Source organism: Pinus tabuliformis, chromosome X, assembly GCF_031772625.1.
Source record: "Pinus tabuliformis cultivar Carrire ecotype Pingquan chromosome X, CPIR1, whole genome shotgun sequence".
In the NCBI taxonomy this organism is placed as follows: Eukaryota; Viridiplantae; Streptophyta; class Pinopsida; order Pinales; family Pinaceae; genus Pinus; species Pinus tabuliformis.
In genome coordinates this window covers 936,232,644-936,247,607 of record NC_142308.1, presented here as the reverse complement: position 1 = coordinate 936,247,607, position 14,964 = coordinate 936,232,644, and the positions used below count along the sequence as shown (strand labels likewise).

Below are 14,964 nucleotides of genomic sequence, written 5' to 3'. Positions count from 1 at the left end.
GGTTCCTTCCTGGAGTGTAGGATTCTTCTCCTATGCTAACTTTGATAGTTTTAGCTGTTTCTTCTCGGGGTAGCCGAGTGAGCATGAGAATGTGAGGTCTTTCTGGCTTAGTAGCAATACTAAGCTTTTGTATTAGCTGATTGTAGGCTAGACACTACTGGTGCTAACCTTGGTTTTCTGTAGTAAACTCTATTGAAGAGCTTGCATGCTGGTTTTGGACGATGTTTGCAACCTTCTCTTGAAAGGTTGCTTGAACTTGGGTTGGTAACTGGAAGGATTGGGTAGCAGCATTAAATGGAATTGGGCGTGCTTTGGCAATCTTCTGGTTGTCTTTGAGTAAGGCTGATTGGTGGTATTGTTCATATTTAGCTTCCCAAAGTTTATGATATTGGATTCTAGTCCATTCAAATGTAATAGGAGTTGTAGATTTACTGGAACCAGATTCCACCTCACTTATGAGTTGTGAAGTATGACGGATATGGGACTGTAGTGGGGGCATGCTATCATTGCCAAATCGAACAACAGTCAAAGTTTTGAGCTGAATTATTTTAGATAGGCATTTCATGTCAAAACCTTGGGGATGAATATAAGCTTGGAGAAGGTCATAGATGTAAGGGTCATCTAATGACACAGAATACTTGGGATAGATAGTACCAAAGGCAGGGTCGTCATGTAGAGGACTGGAAAATCCTCCTATTATGGCATCGACTAATTGGTTATGCTGAGTATCTATCACAACCAAAAGGCTATTGATATTCATGGATGGTCGAACGAGAGTGTTCAGGCCAAAATGGATTGCACCCATATGGCAATATTTGAAACCTTGGGATTTTTCCTAGTAGATCTGTGACTTTTCAAGCAAGGGGATTTTGGTGAGTTCATCTTGAGATATAAAACTTACGTCAACATAATCAAGCCGAATATGAGAAGAGGAAAAATACTTATAAAAGGGCATGTTATATACTTGAGTAGGAGGGAAATGAAGGATGAAAATGATCAAGACATCTTGGCAACAGACTTTGATATCATCTAACAGACTTTGCGATCATTTTCCCATTAAGTGAAGCTCAATGTCTCAGCCTTGGACTTCCCTACAACCTGCCTTACGTGAATCTACTCCAGACGAAGCAAAGTAAGAGTTTGTTCCTGCAATTCATATTCAAATTCAAATTGATGTCTTCTTAATGACAAGACAAAATTAGATCACATTACTTGTTGTCGCAAATTCTAATAGATGTTCAATATGATTTGTAGTCTCTCAAAAGAGGAAATTCACAGTGGAACATTGTTCTCATCTTTGGAGGGAAGACAAGAAATGGTGGAGTGGGAAAGAATAATGGATGTTCAAAGCCAAGATGGGTCTTTCTTAACCTCACCTGCTTCTACTGCTTGCGTCTTCATGCACATTGGAGACATGAAATGCCTTCAATTCTTAAACAACGTACTCACCAAGTTTGGTAGCTTTGGTATGTATTGTAATGGAGAGCCTTTGCCTTCTTGCCGTCTTTCTATTTAGTTTTGATATATATATATTTAATTAATTACTGGCATCCTGCAGTTCCCTACCTATATCCTGTGGATCTACTGGAATAGCTGTTGATAGTGGATAACATTGTACGCCTCGGAATCGATAGACATTTTGAAAAGGAAATCAAGGAAGCTCTCGATTATGTTCATCGGTATAAATAGAAATTCTAATTTTACCTGCCTTCCCTTCCCTATTAATTCCTTTGGAAAATCCATTGATGAAATCTGTTGTATACACTAGGCATTGGAGAGAAAGAGGAATTGGGTGGCGCAAACTGGATGCCATAGCAGATCTTGAGATAATTGCTTTGGGATTTCGACTACTTTAGCTGCATCGGTACAAAGTAACTCTAGGTGTGTTTTATATTTAAAGCCATTTTTCTATCAGGATTATATATATATATATATATATATATATATATATATATATATATATATATATATATATATATATATAGATATACCACAAAGCATGCCCTACCCTTCTTTTTCAACTGTTGCCTTTATGTTTTGTTCTGACCTTTGGACATCGTATTATCAATGGTTTTCAAGAACTTCAAAGACTCGAATGGCCACTTCTTTTGCTCAGCTGGTCAATTCAACAAAGATGTAGCTAGCATGTTGAGCCTTTATAGAGCTTCCGAGCTGGCATTTCATGGTGAAAACATTTTGGATGAAGCTAAAAGATATACTAGTACATATTTAAAAGAAGTTCTTGCAAAAACTGAGATTTTCACTGCATGGAACAACAAGCAAAACCTAAGCGAAGAGGTAACATAACAAACTACCCAGTGCCTACACCACAGGTTTACAAGGGATTGGATATGGGTGAGATTTTGATTTTGTTTGCCATTTCCGTTGCCAGATTAAATACGCACTAGAGAATTCTTGGAATGCCAGTGTCCCCAGAGTGGAAGCAAAGAGATACTGTCAAGTGTATCGCCTAGATTGTGCACGCATAGGCAAAAGAATTTACCAGTAAGAGATATTGTCAAAGTTTAGCATAATGTGCATCTCCTTTCCTGCCTTGCCAATAATAGTAATGGGATTGACTTGGGTGATACATTTTTTCTAATTTCAAGCTACCTAACGTGAACAATCAAAAGATTTTAGAGCTGGCGAAATTGGATTTCAACATTGATAAAAATGCAATGTTGTATATTAAATGAAATGAAACCCATTGGTCAGCTCTACGAAAGAGAGTCTGAACTAGGAGATTCTGGCTCTGCAGAATGCTCTACATTGTTCATGTACATCACACATTATATAGTAATCGTGGTTTTAGGGAAGTTAGAAAAATAACCTAAGAAACAAAAGTTGATTCCTATCGTGAGGTCACGTGAACCAACTCACACTATTCTAGGATATTCTCCATTATCTTCAACACTCCCCCTTACTGGAGAAGGGGTTCACAAATATGCCTAACATCTCCCTAAACATTTCAAACTTAATCCTGCCAAGAGGCTTAGTGAAAATGTCTGCAACATTATCACATGTATTACAATATGCCAAATGGATTTCTTTGGATTACACTTTCTCCCTGACGAAGTGGAATTATGTATCAATATGTTTAGTGTTTTTGTGGAACACTGGATTATTATCAAGTTTGATTAAACTCTGATTGTCGCATCTGATTGTTGTTGCATCTATCTATTCTTCCCCGACATCCTGGAGAAATCTCCGCAACCAAACTGCCTCACACGTTGCTGCACACATGGCTTGATACTCTGCTTCCAGTGAGGACAAGGAGACTGCATTCTGCTTCTTGCTGCTCCATGTGATCACCCCAGATCCAATGTTGAATGCATAACCTGTTATGGATCTGCGATCATCTACATTTCCAACCCAATCTGAATTTGCAAATCCTGTCAATCTAACATCAGAAGAGTCAGTGTAAATAATACCGTAATTTACAGTTCCTTGTAGATACCTCAAAACACTTTTCACTGCATTCCAATGGCTTTCAAGTGGCTTGGACATATATTGGCTTAGCACACTGACTGCATAAGCCAAATCTTGTCTAGTGGTGGTTAGGTAGATTAGACTCCCAACCAGTTGTCTGTAAAGTGTTGCATCTGCCTCCTTTGAGCCATCTTCACTCTGCAATTTGATGTTCTGTTGTAATGGGTCTGTTGCAGGCTTACACTAATCCATCATAAATCTCTCTAATAGGCCTTTGACATACTTTCCTTGGGACATAAATGTTTGTCCTGAATCTCTCTAGATCTCAAGACCCAAACAATATCTTAATTCACTAAGGTGTTTCATTTCAAATACTTGTGACATCTGTTGCTTGATTTCTTTGATTAGATATGTAGCATCACCTGTAATGATAAAATCGTCTACATACAGAGAAATCATCACTATGCGCCCTTGTTCATCTTGCATGGTGTCAAGATTAGGGTCATTTTTGCTTCTGTTGTAGCCAACTTGCAGAGAAAATGAGTCAATATTTTCATACCAAGACCTGGGTGCTTGCTTTATTCCATAAAGTGTTTTCTTCAATCTACAGACTAAATGTTCTTTCCCTTTCTGGACAAACCCTTCAGGTTTCTCTAAATAAATCTCCTCTTTTAGTTCTCCATTTAAAAATGCAGAGTTTACATCTAGTTGGTGTATCATCCAATGTTTATTAGTAGCTAAATAAATTAACATTCTGATAGTGTTTAGTTTAGCTACAGGGGCAGAGGTTTCTTCATAGTCTATACCTTCTTTTCGTGAAAACCCCTTTGCTACCAATCTAGCTTTTAATTTTTCTATGGTTCCATCTGCATTAATTTTCAGTTTGTATAACCATTTACAACCTATGGTTTGTTTTCCTGTAGGAAGTTCAACTAGTTCCCAAGTGTTGTTCCTGATTATTGATTCATATTCCTGTTCCATGACTGTTTTCAATTCTCTACATTCATTTGCTTCTTTATAACTAGAAGGTTCAACTACATTCATCATACTAGTTATAAAAGCATTTTCCCTATATCTTGCAGGCAATTGAGCTTTCCTACCTGATCTCCTGAGAGGTGGGGTAGCCTCAAACCTTGTTTGATCATCATTCTCTTTTTCTTCCCGCTACTGCTGCTACTGTTGTATTTGTTGATGCTACTGTATCTATTGTTGTTGCTGCTGTTTTTCATCTTCTACCTTTGTCTGCTGCTGATCCTGATTGTTTTTTGCTTCTTCTTCCACCAAGTACAGAATATCCCATTCCTCATTGTGCTCATCAGATTCTTCATGATCCTGTTCATGGAATTTGACATCTCTACTAACAAAAATTTTGTGAGTAGAGGGATTAAATAATCTATAAGCTTTATGTTGTGAACAATACCCTATAAAGGTACATCTGATGGCTTTTGAATCTAGTTTTCTTTTATCTTCCTTTGGAATATGGGCAAATGCTCTAGACCCAGATAACCTTAAATGTTTTACTGCAAGGTTAAATCCATATAGTGCTTCATAAGGAGTTTTAAATTCAAGACTCTTTGTAGGATTCCTATTTTTCAAATAAACTGCAGTATTCAATGCTTCGGCCCAAAAACCATTCGAAAGATTCTTACATTTCAACATGCTCCTAGCACATTCCACAAGTGTTCTATTCTTTCTTTTAGTTACTCCATTTTGCTGTGGAGTATGGGGTACTGTGAACTACTGCAATATTCCATGGTCTTTACAATACCTGATAAGCTCATCTTTCCTGTATTCTCCCCCCTTGATCGGACCAAAGAATTTTTATCTGTTTTCCTATTTGCCTTTCGATCATGTTTTTGAACTGCTTAAAGTATTCAAATGTGTGACTCTTCTTACTCAAGAAATATACCCAAGAAAACTTTGTGCAATCATCAATAAACAATAAAAAAATATAGTGCACCTCCTAATGATTTTGTTTGCATGGGTCCACACAAGTATGTATGCACCAATTCAAGTATATCCCTATGTTTCTTTTCTACTCGAACAGGGAATTCTTCTCTATGCATTTTTCCTAATGTACATGCATTCTTCTCTATGCATTTTTCCTAACGTACACGCATCACAATCATTATGTACCTGCTTTAGCATAGGAAGATCTCTTACCATTTCCTTCTTTTGTAGTAACAACAAATCATTGTAGTTGATATGACGAAATCTCTGATGCCATAGCTCCATAGCTCTTTTGTAGTCAAACTCGCAGCTATCAAGGCTCGAACTGGTGTAGGTCTTACATCCAACTTGTATAGACCTCCTATTCGGATTCCTGTAGCAATTGTCTTCATGCCATCTAGCATATCTTTAATATAACAGTTAGATTTTAAAAATTCAACTCTAATATCTTGATCTGTGATCATGGATACAGAAATCAAGTTCTTTGTTACACCAGGCACATACATGACATTATGAATTTGTTTTACATTACCATTAGGTAGAATGACAAAAATTTTCCCACACCCTTTGATCTGATGACTTCTATCATCACCTAGGTAAATCTGTGCTCCTTCGTTGATTTCTTTAAAATCTTCGAATCAATGCTTGTTCCCTATCATATGTGTTGATGCTCCCGAATTTACATACTAGATGTCTGCATCAACATTCTCATCAAAATCTACCATAAACAATCTGAAATTTTGCACATGATTTTCATTTGCGAGATGACATGCATGTCGTTTCTACTTCTATTGTTCTTCATAATATTTCTTCTTCTTGCACTCCCTGGAAATATGACCAAGTTTTCTGCAATAAAAACATTTAATTTCAGAGTTGTTTCTATTCGGATGCATACCTTGGGTCTGATTCAGTGTTTTCTGTGAATGTCCTTCGTTTTACTGTTGCGGATTTCCTTTCCCTTTGAAGAAGTTCTTCTTCGCCATCAATGCAAGATCGACACTCTAGAGCTTCAGAGCCGATCTTCTTTCTTCTTCTTGCATCAATATTCCTGTCAGCTCTTCAAACTTCAAGATTTTCTCTCTCGCATTTATCCCAGTGATGAACATTTGGTAGTCATCAGTCACACCATTCATGGTAATTGTTACAAGATCTGTATCGTCAACTGTATGACCAATGTCTGCCAATTTGTTCTTCAGATCTTTGATCCTTGCTATGAAGGCAACAACTGTTTCATTCTCCTCCATCTTCAGGGATAAGGCCTTGCTCTTCAGAAACAGAAGACGATTTGTATTCCTAATCTCATACAGATCCTTCAGCATTCCCCAGATCTCGTTAGCTGTCTTACACTCTCTGATGTGTGGTATGATGCAGTCTTTCACTAACATCTTCAACATCAACTTTGCTCTACCTTCTCGCTTCTCCCAATCTGGGATCGATGCTGATCTAGTCGCTGGCTTCGGCTCATCCCCATTTACAATCGTCCAAGCACTTTGCACTTCTAACAGAGTCTGTATCTTGAATTTCCAATTTGAATAATTGGAACCATCAAGCTTGTTATGCTCATTCAAACATGCTTCAAACATATTATTATTCATCTTGGCGATTTAGACAACAAAAAAAATTGACAGCCTCTGCAACCTTCTCCGGGATGCAGCCTTCTCTCAGCCGCCACAGAGCTTTTTTGTTGTTTACACGATCGTCGCAGATGTAAACCACTTATCTGAGACGTCATCGCAGGTGTACACCACTTATCTGCTATGTTGTCGCAACTATACGCCTAAAATCAGACACAGTGATGTTAAGTGTGATTTCGCAATCGTCGCGTTTATTCTCCTAAAACCTGCAACGATTTCGGTTTAGTCGCACCCTCCTCTCAATGTACAAGATCCTCAACCCTGACGCTCTAATACCATGATAAAAATGCAATGTTGTATATTAAATGAAATGAAACCCACTGGTCAACTCTACATATGGAACTCTTGATGAATTGAAACTATACCTTGACGCTGTGAGAAGGTAGGTCATTGCTACAATCACCATCATGATCTTGCACATCGTAATCTATATTATTACGTGGCTAATTATATTATAATATATTGTATTGGCTCTTCAGATGGGACCTCTCCCTCTCAGAAAATCTTCCAGACTATATGAAGCTTTGTTACAAACTCTTTTACGACATTGTTCACGAAGTGGTTCGCGAGGTAGAGAAGGAACAGGGGCGCGAATTTCTTAGCTTTTTCCGAAAGGGAGTAAGTAGTACTCATGAATTTTGTAAATTGTGATATTCACGCACACACAAGCCTTGTAACACATATAATCTGAGTATGGACTTACTATTTTGAAGGCACGCCTGTGCATGAGAATTAATTAAGTTTTTGCTGCTGCCTGAATGTGGATCCATTGAATTTATCAGTGGGAAGATTATCTTCTGGGATATTACGAAGAAGCGGAATGGTTAGCATCTGAGTACGTGCCAAGCTTGGAGGAGTACATAAAGAACGGTATCATTTCCATTGGCCAATGTATAATTCTGGTGAGTGGAGTGTTGTTGATGGAGGGGAAAATCCTTTCGCAAGAGGCGCTGGAGAAGCTAGATTATCCGGGAAGACCAGTTCTCACAGAGCTGAACTGCATCATCACCCGCCTAGCCGATGACATACATACATATAAAGCTGATAAGGCCCGTGGAGAATTGGCATCCAGTATTGAATGCTACATGAAAGAACACCCTGGAAGCACAGAGGAAGTGACTGAATTACATGTACAGCCTTCTGGAGCCGGCTGTGAAGGAGGTGACATGGGAGTTTCTTAAGTCGGATGACACGTCCAATGTGGACATCCCAGTCCCATGCAAGAAGATGAATATGGAGATGGAAGAGACATGGTTGATATTCAAAGAAGGAGATGGGTTCAGCATCTCGAAAACAAAAATAAAGGATTATATCAAAGTGTGTCTCATTGAACCACTCCCTCTCTAGCTAAACAACAGAGCTCATATTACTCTCCGTATTCCTTTAATATGACTTGGACTCTAATGAGCTTGTGAGCACCTTCCTTTCCCACTTCATGAAGACGCTCGGTGCATTGACTAATGGGAGGTCAATCGTGTATACGCCCTTACCTAAGGAGTAGACAAGACAATTTAATAAAATTAATTAACATTCGTTTTCTTTGCTTGATAATGAAAAGATTCTCATTTTTCATTTCTTTAATAAACATCAATTCTAATTAATTAGCATAAAGGACCAATGTAAATGTCAAAGTATGATTTGCTACAAAATTTTACCAATAAATATATACAAACTTTATCATCCTTAATACCAATCCCAACTTTTAAAATTTACATAACTTTTCAATAAGTCCAATCAGTGTTATCAATGAATATTAGACTATGACATAACATACTCATTTTACATAAAATATTAAGTCACATCAAAACACACCAATCTTCAAAAGGCAGTCCTATAACTATATTATAATCCAACTTGCCATTATACATTTCAATACTCAAATGTTTATACTATATTTGTAGATTTAAATATTACCAAATAATTGCATTATATATTTCAATATTGCCAAATAATCTATGACACTATTATATAGACTTACAAGATAAAACAATAATATTGAGTAGTTCTTTGAAGCAAAGATTTTGAAAAAGGTTAACATTGTTAATATCAAAAGCAAAGCTAACCATGTTAATATAAAAAGCTTAATTTACATTAAGTTACATCATATTATAATTCTCTCACAAAATATCATGGATTACATAATAATAATTATTATTTTAACGCATAGTTGGCCACTCACAAAAATTTTAATCATTTTCTAATAAATTATTCAATGCAACAAGCCACCATGCATATTTAGTATATTTAAATCTTGAAGACAACTCAATCGACTTAATTCATCTCATCATAATGTACTTGAACTAGTGTCATCTCATGTTAACATATATACTTCAATAATGCAATGACTCGGGTCTACTCTTGAAATCGTTATGCTTCATTCACTCAAGTTTGGGTGTATGTCCTTTTTTCAGTACGGAAAAAGCGTTATTAGTCCCTGCCATCTGGCATCCGGCAGGGACTATTGTAATCGTTCAATGCCGACTTAGCATTAGTTAGTTGCTTTCCCCGTCTGTTATACGGCGCTTTCTGTGCACATAACCAAAGTCGGATTCGGCCTTAACCTTTCTCATCTTATTTGGCCTCTTCCCGAGGCGGAAGAGGCCCGACCATGGCTTATATTGGTTTTACGCCTGCTGCATTTTGGCTAACCGTAAACGGGTTTGTTTTAATGTTAACATTAGTTTGAAACGTTAAATGTCTGAGATTGGCAGGTAGTTACAAGCAACATATCATAAGTTCATTAGCAATCGCAGGTAATTACAAGTGTCTTTGCATGTGTTACAGGTGGATGATGCAGCGCAGCTGTTCTTTGCTTTATATTCATTAGCTTCTATGTTGTATGCCCTTTTCCAAATCAGAACCTAGTGTGGTCTGTTTGCAGTCCTGACGTTATCCCAACTGGAAGTCCTTTCTTTGGTACGCTCCTAAACCTGCTGGTAGATCTGGAGCGAGCAGGATACTAATCATTAGGTTCACAATCAGTCCCCGGAATGTGATTTGCTGCCGCCATCCAGGCACCTCCTTGTTGGCAAAAATTTGTTCAATGCTCAGCTCATCACCAATCCCATTTTCTTGCACGGTAATTTCATTATCCGGGATAGACTTGGAGACATTTTTCTGACTGCAAAAGACATTTATATCTGGGTTGGCTATATAGATCTACTTGTAGTATTAGGATAGTGAAATATGGATACTACTTTCATTGTGTTTGAAATTCCGAAACCAAAGTTTAAGAGCTGACATTACGATAACAAACCTGCTGAGTAAAGCGCTCCATCTTCTCTCGAATTTGTTGTATATTTGCTTCCATGGCCTCAGATGCAACAATTTCTTCTCCCTGACCATCTTTTGCATTATCATCTTCGTTATGTCTATCTTCTTCTGTTGCTGTCTGAAACTGTTCACTGTCTCCACCACAATCCCCCTGCTCTGCTATGTTGTCATCATCGCTTTTTTCTTTATCTGATATCAATTGAGAGTCTACTTCAAACTCATTGTTGGCAACCTAGGTCATTTTAAGGAGGAAAGTTATATTATAACTGTGAATGATTTAGATACAGAATATTGTATCAAAGGTAGTTAGTGACATATAAATTAAACAACAACGGTAGGCTAGATTTAATAGACATATCTAAATGTTGTCAGATATGCAGCTCGAGTTTGCTAAGCTTGAGGTTGTAATACGATCCTCAAGCTTCTTCATCGGGAACTGCATATCAAACACTGGCTTAGATGACTCTAAGATACTATATCTCGGTACAATTTAAAATAACTCACTGGCCTCCTGCGCTTTCTTATTGTATCTACAACAGAACTTGGAGATTGACTCCCAGTATGCTTGTCATCTCCCATATCATAGAATCACAAGTCACAAAAGTCCTGCTTTGCAGAAACAGATGCATTATAAGAGTTTCTTTTAGGCTCTCTAAAGGTCAACAAAAGTCCAGTGAATTACGTAGGCAACATTTTCAATTTGAGTTTATTTTTATTTTTAAGGACTTTTTAGTATGACGCAACTTCAAGCAGACCAAATTAGGCCATATCTGCAATAGGAAATTAAAAGACTCATCAGGTTTCCCTATATTAGGTGGATGACCGAGTTTAATAAAATCTATTCACACAAATTTCCACTTTTCATTAATGCAATAAGAAGCAAGCAATCAGAGGATCGTGATACTAAATCAATCATGCTGAAGTGATTGAAGGATACATGCGGTATGCCGTATCCTACATTGATTCAAGTTTTCAATTTCACATATTCACATATTCATCGTATTTACTTCATTTAAAATGAATAACAAATATAAGTTTGATATGTCTCATAGATCATTATCATTAGTTTTAGTTTTAAATCTGGTTAACTTTAAGTCTACTGATACACATGCAAGAAGATACATAATTTATTTCTAGATTTTCAAGTTCAATAGCCCAATTCAATACATGCTTTCATGAATCATACCTTGATGACCAAATCCGTGCTTACAATATGCAAGTTTTTCATTCACACAGAAGCTGCTCAAGTTTTTCATTCACACAGAAGCTGCTCATTACGCCGTTGCTGTCCGCCAACAGTATCCTCCCTTCCTCCTGTATCTCAGCTGTTTGCTGCAACAAGTAAACACAAACTTATATATTCCTGTTCATTTCACAAAATCTATATATTCAAGCGATATAAATTATGCATAAAGTTCTCGAACAAACAACGCCTCTGCACCTTGGTTACTACTGTGTCCGATTCGGCAACGCCGACGCCTTGCATAGATATTCCTGTTGCGCTAGGGTTTTCTGGGCGAGATTCTGTAACAAAGAAAACAAAGAAAATAATATACCTTCTGAAACACAGAAAAACCAAGAACGAAAACCAGCACTGAATTCTCTTTTCAAGGTTACAGAAGGTTACAGAGACGGAGACAGAAGCAAAGGTAGCACAGAGAGCATAGGCTTTTTCGCTCAGCTATCCAACATGCACTTGTCACCGTTGTCCTGCGGTTCAGCCACGTTTCTATCATGCATTATGCGTTAGGTTCAATCACTTCGCTTGTTATGTTCAAACAGGTTTCCGTGGCGCTAGGTTTGTCTCTAGTGGTGGGGCCGGAAACTCTGCTGGCCTTGTCGTGGAAGCCCAGTATCTGGTCACCTCCTGGTTAACACCTACATGCTCATCTGGCATAAATATATCTTAAGTAGAATGATTCAAAACATGAAGACATATATAATGTTGCATAAATAAACGAGGGGCCCATTGATCACATCCTGTATGTAAACATATTCGTTTGCGTCTGTCAGAGAGCTAGTCTAAGTTCGATGACATATGGGCCTGGTTTCTTAGCATTGCTGCTCACTGCACGCTAGGTCATATGGGTCTGGTTTCTTAGCATTGCTGCTCACAAAGCAGTGACGAACCATTCTCAAAATCGGTATCGTCTCTCAACACGCCAACGGCGCCAGAACACCTAGTTTACTACATAAAAGGTCAATTTGTGTATAAAAACAAAAGTTCCTAACTTCGAAACCTGTTCAAAAGTTTGAATGTCTCAAAGAAATATTAAACCTGTTAATGGCCGCTCGCCTGCATGTCTTCACACTGTTAACGATGCCTTGAGATGCTGCAAATGATCTCTACATTCGTGCGCCACGCTCGTCGTGCAAGATTTCACATTTGATATCGATAAATCATCGAAACATGTAATTCTTGTAAAAGGAGAGAACCATTTTGCGCGCATGTATTTCAAAGTTCTCCAGGGTGGAACATGATTGAAGCTTTGCTTCAATGAAGATTTGGCAGCCTCTGCCATGAACTTCAATATCTGTTCTAATTTGCCAAAGGCAGAACTTCTTGATACTGAGAAACGGGCCTTGCTATTTTGAACTACAATCGAAAATCTGTGTCGATTATCAAACGATCTTTAGAATCTGCTTCAGAGAATAAAATGTCAATGTATTCATACTCCCCTCCAGGGATTTTGTCGACTGTAGGCCATTTAACACTGCACAGTGCAATCGAAAATCCGTGTCGATTATCAAACGATCTTTAGAATCTGCTTCAGAGAATAAAATGTCAATGTATTCATACTCCCCTCCAGGGATTTTGTCGACTGTAGGCCATTTAACACTGCACAGTGCCGCGTTGTAACCTTTCAGCCTTAAATGCTTCACCAGGAGACGCCTAATACAAGTGTCGTTGCACTTCATACCGCTCCATATATCAATATCGGCTTCATTAAAACTGGAAATTATAGATGCGATTACCACATGGAATTCTCTTTCTTGTGAAGACATTGACACCAAAGCCTGCAGATGTGAAGTCCAAAACTCTGGGTGCCGCTACCCAATCATTCGATCACTTCCTAAACAGGCTCAACTTGATGCAGGGACTCGCTGCGTCGCAGCTGCCCTTGTTTATATTAATATTAGAGATTTACAAAATTCACAAATAGTCTAGCAATCATATGTCGATCAAAACAGTAAATAATTACAATATGTTCACGTAGTACATCACGAGACATCTCCCCCTATAAACATTATAAGGAAGGATCAAATGTAAAACTAGATATGGAATCTGTGTATGATAGTATCATTATAGATAGAATATCAGCCCAATACTAAGAGCAAAAAATAGATCCTGTTGTAAAGACACAGTATAAACACCATCTGCAAAGGAGAAAACCCTGCTTTGCAGAGGACATTATGAGAAGCCCAGTGGCCAAGCAAAAGAAAGTTCATCAACAGGGAAAAATAGGAGAAAGGATTCAGATTTATGTTCTTGGGAGGAGAAATTCCTCCATGTTATATGTGATATTTTCCAACAGTATATCCATATACCATTTACCCGGCTCTTGAGATAGCCCTTTCTTTGATAAACTGTCAGCTTGTTCATTTTGGGATCTGTCCACATGTTGGATAGAGTAACCATTTTGTACTTGCCAGAAAAACTCAATTCTTTTCATCCATCCTATTAGATGGGGATTGTTTATGGAAATTTTCCCTAAGACATGATCAATTATAATTTTAGAGTCTCCATAAATATGCAGATTAGGTATGTTTAGGAATTTACTGAAACATAAGAGGCCCGAGAGTGCCATTGCCTCTGCCTTGTTATTGGTACCTTTCCCTCCGTTCCAGTAAATGTTGAAATTTAGATGTTCATTCATGGAAATGTAGACACCACAAGCACATATTCCATTTTGTGTTGCACTGTCAAAAAAACCCCTTGGGTATTCCAGCAAAAAGTTGTTATGTCCACTGGTTTTATTATTAAGTTGTTTGAGCTGTGGCATGCAACTATTGTAATAAGAGATGACCTTGTGAGTTATTTGCTGAAACTCTTCCTGTTTGTTTTGGAACAAAACATTGTTCCTCCACTTCCAGATTGTCCATATAACTATTTGTGGGATGGACCTCCAGGAAACCTTCTGCACACTCCACCATTCCAGTGAGTCTTTTAATGAAGGATGCATTATAAAACTGAAACCAAGTAAAATTGATAATTTTCTCCATACCTGAGAGGTGAGGTTGCAATGTAGGAATATATGCTCATTATTTTCCGCTCCAGCTTTGCAGATTAAACAGATACCCGGCCCTTGCCACTGTCTCTTTTGCAGATTGTCCCATGTGAGATTTTTATTATGAAAAACTAACCAAGAGAAAATAATGATTTTGCTTGGAACTCCTGTTTTCCATAAAGTAGTTGGAAATTGACGTCCTGTTAGGGGAGGTTGTATCATGGATATGGTTAAATAGGTTTCAGCAACACTTATATTATCTGTCCCCCTTTTCCCCTTCCATGTGAGATAGTCATGTGGTTCTGTACGACAGATACCAATATTTCTTATGATTGTCAATATCTTGTTCCATTGAAGAGCCAACTGTCCTTGTAGACCCAAATCTTGAGCTTCTTTCCATATAGGAGAAGGTCCCTGCCAGCCCGCAATGACCTGTCCCCAAACAAAGA

At 37.9% G+C, this 14,964-nt stretch overlaps 1 pseudogene; it reads left to right on the top strand.

Annotated features, from left to right (window-relative positions):
• The first annotated feature begins 979 nt into the window (after positions 1-979).
• LOC149142764 (alpha-bisabolene synthase-like) lies at positions 980-8,360 on the top strand (annotated as a pseudogene).
• The last annotated feature ends 6,604 nt before the right edge of the window (positions 8,361-14,964 follow it).